At 45.0% G+C, this 6731-nt stretch overlaps 1 pseudogene; it reads right to left on the reverse strand.

Moving 5' to 3' along the window:
- Nucleotides 1-5331: 5331 nt before the first annotated feature.
- Nucleotides 5332-5812, reverse strand: LOC127204296 (ubiquitin-40S ribosomal protein S27a-like; annotated as a pseudogene).
- Between the last annotated feature and the right edge of the window lie 919 nt (nucleotides 5813-6731).

Here is a 6731-nt window from a genome sequence, read left to right on the forward strand (position 1 = left end):
ATAACAAGCCTGTACCACCACACCCAGCTGACCTTCAGTGCTCTTTGCCTTGTAATTCCATCATTCCAACCCTGCCTGTATTCATATTCTCTCCCCCCCCCCCTTCTCCCTCCCCTGTCCCTGTGTCTCTTTCTAAGGCAAGCTTTCACTCTGTATCCTGGTCTATCCTATAACCCATGGTAGCTCAGACAGCTTCAAACTTATAGCCATCCTGCTTCCAAGTGCTGGGATCATAGACATGGGCCACCGCACCCACCTCCACCTCCGTCTTCACATAGCCTTTTCAATGACACCAGTCACTGTACTTAAAGCCTACTACTCAGCTCAGCTCAGTCTTTGACTGTTCTATCTGCAAAGGCCCAGGGGTCCGTTAAGGTTGTATTGTGAGACTAGAGGTAGACATGGATTGGGAGTGGGGCCCTGATCCAGCCAGCACTGATTAGGGAGAAGAGGCTTTAACAGTAGCAGAGATACATCTGCTCCCTGGCCTTTGTTCAAGGATGGTGGAATGTGGAAGTATTTAGGACAGAAATTTACAGGGTAGAACTGAGGCTTTAGAAAGCTATACTGATCACAGGTTATGAGGGGCAAAGTAGGAAACGGATCAACATAGGCTGTTGTCATGGCAACATAGGCTGGAGATGTGCATAAATGTTTAGGAGGTAGAATTGACAAGCTTCAGTGTTAATTTGGAACAAGTGTTGAGGTGATCCTTTTGTGCACTGTGCAAACATTGTCTTTTTTTTATTATTCAAATGCTGATTTCTGTACCAGTGGAGAACTGAGTACAGGCCTGACTTTGAATCTTCTTTGGATGCAGCCTATTTTGTAAACAGCTGCTCCAACACCTTCTGATTGGTTTAATACAGAGCTGAATGACCCATATCAAAGGCAGGAGGGGAGGGCAGAACTTCCGGCTCTGGGAATGAATCTGAGGGAGGAAAGCTTCTCCAGCCAGCCAGAGTAAGAAACAGGGTGCCAGGACTGAGAGACTGAGGAAAAGTAACAAGACACGTGGCAGAACATGGATTTATATAAAGGGGTTACTTTAATTAAGAGCTAGTTGGGGAACAAGCCTAATCTAAGGCCTAATTTAATAACTAATAAACGGTCTCTGTGTCATTATTGGGACTGGCAGTCCAAGAAAGTCCTGTAATGACTGGCCCCCAATGTTATAACAGGGTCTCATCTGTTCAAGTTTCTGGCTTGATCAATGGAAAGCAAACACAGGAAGGGGAGCAAGTGTGAGGAGACAGAAAGTGGGACCCAAGCAGAGACTTGGGGAAGGCGCGCCACCAGATATGGTAGGCCTGAGTCAAAGGAGGGAAGAGTCTTGGATGGGGCAAGTGAATCCATGGAAGGGCCCAGTTCTGGTAAAAATAATGACTCAGAAAACGCTTAGTCCTAGCTCTAGGGAAGCAGAGGCCAGCTGATCTCTGTGACTTCAAAGTCAGCCAGGTCTATATAGTGAGGTGCATGCCAGCCAGGACGTGGTTAAACTCTCTTGCAAAACAAGCAAAAAACAAAAACCCCAACTCAAGGTCAGTGGCATTATGCTTGCTGATCACCACATATGAGGCCTTAGGTTGAAACCCCAGAGGCAGGAAAGTCTTCAGTTCTGAAACTTATGGGCTGGAGGTTTTGGAACGGATGACAAAATGCACACTTTCTTGGTTTTCATTTCATTTCTATTAAATCTCAACAGTCATTATCCTCCCCAAGCCCTGACAATTTTTCAAGTATCAAAACCAGAGACAAAATTTTAATGTATGTGTATTCAAATCCAAAGCCCATGATTTATCCGAACACAGCATGAACAAGTCTAACCACTTTTAACCTGCCCTCTCAGGTGGCAATCTCATGACATTTGCACTTTCTGATGACTCCGATAGAAAGCCTAGGTCCACTCACATTCCTGAAATTAGAATTGTATTAATTTATGTAACTGTATGGTATCTAATGTATATACAAGGTAGAAATTTGAAAGGTGTGGAGAACAGCAAAGAGAAATCAATTGTCCAACACCCTAGCTCTCACTCCACCACAATCAGTTTATCTCTCCTGCCCTCTCAATGAGAGTAGAGGCACGCCTGTAATCATATGTGTTTATGGATACATACTTAAAATAGGTCCAGATTATTCCACAGGTTGATCTCTGTTTCTAACAGTCTGTCTAGGAGACTCTTCTATATCAGTCCATGAAGGCCTGCCTTTAACTGACATGCATAATGTGTAAGTGAAAAGCACTTTATAAACTCTAAAGTTATGGTCAAGTCAAAAAACTGAGCTCAGAAAAGTCTGGTATTTGCTTCAGCAATGATAAGGACAGAGAGCACAGGAGAAAGGCCACGTGACATCAATCTCTGTCCCTTTCTGAGTAGCCCTCATGCACTGTACAAAGCAGGAGAAATAACTATACTGCCCTTGAGTCTGGAGTGGAGGTTGAACAATCTATTAAAACTGGAAAATACAATGAGCTCAGATACATCACACTGGCATCATTATTACTGAAACTTTTGATCTGAACCTCACCTAGGATTTGAGCATCCTGTTGGAAGGGCAGATGGACTTGATAGGGCACATTTCACCAGCTGAGCCCCACCACAGGGGAATAACCCACTGGACACACGGCATTGTCTCCTTTCAGGCTGCTTGGGCCCAGGAGCCTCCCCAGAAAGGAGACTGGACTCACAGGACTGTGACATAAACACAGACACCAGCTCTGGAAACCTGGAGTAAGATAAATGACAGAAACACAATAAAATGAGGGTCTGGCTTGTGCTATCCACATGAGTGGCCTCATGGTCACAGAGTACTTGTGCCCACAGCCTTGGCATCTTGGGCGTCTCTTCTTAGGAGCTTCCTTGGACTCCCCTGGCTCAGAGTCTTTTGAAGAAAGAAAGGAAAACAAACAAACAAATCTCTAGGAAAGAAAAGGCAAAAACAAGACTTGACCAGGCTGGATCCAGACCACTGGGCAGGTCCAAGGTGTTTTTCTAGCTTCTTCTAGATTGTCCTGTTATTCCTTGACAAACAGATGAACCTTCTTAAGCCATGTGCACACAAAGATGAGGCTCTCCTGGGTGTTTCCCAAAGTCTGTGAAGAGCCATGAGGCCCAGAACTTTAGACTGTACCTTCTTTAGCTTTGTTTCCTCAGCTGGCCAAGCCCCGTGTTGCCTTCAGCAAGGGAGACAGAAGATGGCCCACCCACCCAGCTTAGAGGAAAGCTGTGGAAAGAGACGGAAGACAGCCCTCTGGCCCTCTTCCTACTCTAGTTCAGGCCTTCCTGTACTTACTGGTGCCTGAGCAAAAGGCAATCAAAAAAAGAGCAAGTTGAGGCACCCAGAAGAGCAGCCACGCAAGAAGGAAAACCCCATTCTATCTGCCTGGAAGTGCTTCTGAAATGACATCCAAAGAGCCTGGGGAAGAGCGGGCCGAGGGGAATGAGCTTGGCACACTGGTTGTTGCAGTGGCTTTGTTTACAAGAGTGGGGCAGGACATTCTTTGGAAGTTAGTTGTCTACATTATAAGTTCCAGCTTATAACTGACATAACCAGAAAAGGGCTGTGTTAGGGTTGCATCCTGTCGGTATGGAGTCAGGGAGCCCGTAGATGTGCTAAGCCAGAAGGAGCTGGGAGAGCCGTCCTCATGCCTCACACTTCCTCTGAAACTGACCAACCTTGTTACCTCATTTTGTGGCATTTTAAATGCTTTCTTAGGCATTTCTTTAAATGTTAAATATATCCTTACCATAAAAAAAAAAAATCAGCAATCCTATTTCTAGAAGTTTCAATCCTTCAGCAGAGGAATTAGTAAGAAGCCTTGCATTAGTCACATTGCACAAAATAGCTGATGGCCCGTCAGTACAAACATGCTGAATTAACAGCATCATTCAGCTGGGAAGAGGGACAAAGGCTGGTACTTAACACAAGGTTGAAGCTTGTGCTAAGTGAGAGATGTCGGATTCAAAATATTAACGACATCATTTCTATACAAGTAAGAAACAACAAACACATCTATTAAACAGATGGCTGGTTGTAAGGACTACAAAAAAAAAAAAAAAAAGCAAGAAGGGGCTGGGCATGGTGGCCCACACCTTTAAACCCAGCACATGAGGGGCAGAGACAGGGTGATATCTAAAATAATCCCAGGTTATCCAGAGTTGCATAGGGACACCCTGTCTAAATTAATTACATAATTAATTAATTAATTTAATTCAAAATGACAACTGTGAGTCATCAGACACATTAGTGACAAGAACATGTCCTGAGACAGAGTTCTTAGATGTCTTCACCCATTGGACAAAGAGTCTTCATGCCTATGGAAGAGCCATTTTGGCAAGTATTTTCCTTCACCATTAATCTTTCCTGGAGTTTCCAGGGCCCTGCTGACTTCACATCAGGCCCGGCAGGCTCACCACTCACCTCTGTGTTTCAAAAGAACAGAGCTAGAAGTAAATTCAACGGAAGGTTGAGACTCTTTTTAAATTAATTTTATTTATTTGGTGGAGAAGGCAAGTCTGTCATGGTGCTCATGTGGAGGTCAGAGAACAACTAGCAGGGAAGACAATTATTTCCTTCTACCACGTGGACCCCAGGCGTGGAGCTCGGGTCATCAGGCTGAGCCAGTGTCGTTATCCACTGAGACACCTAAACTGGGCCCCAGCCTTTTGTCTCAACAGCACAGACTTTCTGTGGTATCCTCACTAGCCCTGGCACTGGGACAGTGGTACCTTCACTAGCCCTGGCACTGGGACAGTGGTACCCCCACTAGCCCTGGCGCTGGAACAGTGGTACCCCCACTAGCCCTGGCACTGTGACAGGCATTAAAGTCCTCAAAGCATCAGGACCCTTCTAAGTGTTTCTCAATGAAGCAGACCCTCTAACAAGATCACTTTGGTGTGATGACGTCACTTTAATGTGCTCTTCCCAGTGCTGGCTATGCCCCCCTAGTGAGCAATGGCCTTCACTGATTTTTTTCACCTTTAATCATCTATTTCACTTCTAGATGAATTGCTCCATGTGAATTCTTAGTAAAAACTCAGTCAGTGAGGTTTGTGTACCTAAGGACCCCAATAAACAAAGTTAAAGTCGAGTATACAAGCTATTAGGTGAGCAAGAGCTGTGGGACCAAGGTGGGTGAGGCCACTGTGGGCATGGCAGAGAAGACTTTTCATTGGAAACTAATGTTTTATAAGTAAAAGGGATAAATTCTAAAGTAACAATAAAAACTATATGTAATAAGTACATCTTTGGTAATACCATCGTGTATTATCATGATTTAGTCTGCGGTATACATGATTGTGTGTATACAACAGTTCCTTCTTTTTACTAACTCATACACAACTGCTTGTCTTCTGCTTTGTTGAAGCAGTAAGTCAGACAACACTTGCCACAGTAATGTCTGGCACAGTGGTTAGCCATGAGAACTCCAGCACCACAGGACACCGTGGATGAAGTTCACTAGTTTTGCCATTTTCATCCACCGAATAGTATTTCAGCATGGCCAACTCAACCTTCTTCCTCTTCCTGGGGGTGGTGTGAGACTTCCTCTTCCTCAGCACCGCCACGAAGTCTCAACACAAGGTGAAGGGTGGGCTCCCTTTGAATGTTGTAGTCTGACAAAGTGCGGCCATCTTCCAGTGGCTTACCAGTGCAGACCAGCCTCTGCTGGTCAGGAGGAATTCCTTCCTTATCCTGGATCTTGGCTTTTATGTTTTCTATGGTGTCCGAGGGTTCAACCTCGATCATCATGATGGTCTTCCCCCATCATAATGGTCGTCCCCGTAAGGGTCTTCACAAAGATCTGCATCTTGGTGGCAGCTCCACCACAGATGGCAGATTGGAAAGAACAATTTTGTTTTCATCAACATCAGTCGTGTATTGTACTACATTGGTAAGACTGCAACGTCGCTCTGAGATATGAATTTATCAACATAACTACAGTTTCATAGATATCATAAATATGACTGGTTATGAATATGGGAATAATAACATATCATCCATATGGCTGGTCAGTTAATAGAAGATCATTGCGCAAACTTTAACTGCACATAAAGAAAGCTTTGGTTACTATGTGTGGTGGTATACATACCTTTAATCCCAAGAGACAGAGGAAGGCAGATCTTTGTGAGTTTGAGGCCAGCCTAGTCTACACAGTAAGTTTCAGGCCATACAGAGCTACATAATGTGAATTTGTCTCGAAAGAAGGAAGAAAGGAAGGAAGGTAGTTAGCTGTGGAAGGACACGAGTTACCATAGAAACACAAATGGAAGCCCAGGGATGGGAAAACTTGAGGTAAGTTAGAAATGAAAAGCTGGATGGAGAGGGAAGGAGATGAAAGGAGGACAAAGGATGAAGAGTGGAGGTGCAAAGTAAAGAGGGAGGGGTTCCTAGAATGAACCCCAGATTAGCTCTGGCTATCACACTACTCTCTGTGGCATTCCCTTGCCTCCTTGCAGCAGGGCCTCTTCTTACACACATCAGTCTGTCCGTGAGAGGAAGAGAAGGGAAATTTCTACACTCTTCAACAACCCTTCAGTCTCCTAACCACAGGGGCTGGGACCAGATAGCTCTCTTCTGTTCTAGCCAGTTCCCAGGCAGGATGGAGCAGTGGCTTGCCCTTTGCTGTAGGCTGTCTTCCTGGTGCTAGGCCAAGGCAAGCAACATGTGGGCTGGAAAGAAGCAGGCTGTGAGGGGAGCTGGTGTCTTCTTGGGCACAGAAAGCATCA

Source organism: Acomys russatus, chromosome 20, assembly GCF_903995435.1.
Source record: "Acomys russatus chromosome 20, mAcoRus1.1, whole genome shotgun sequence".
Taxonomy (NCBI): Eukaryota; Metazoa; Chordata; class Mammalia; order Rodentia; family Muridae; genus Acomys; species Acomys russatus.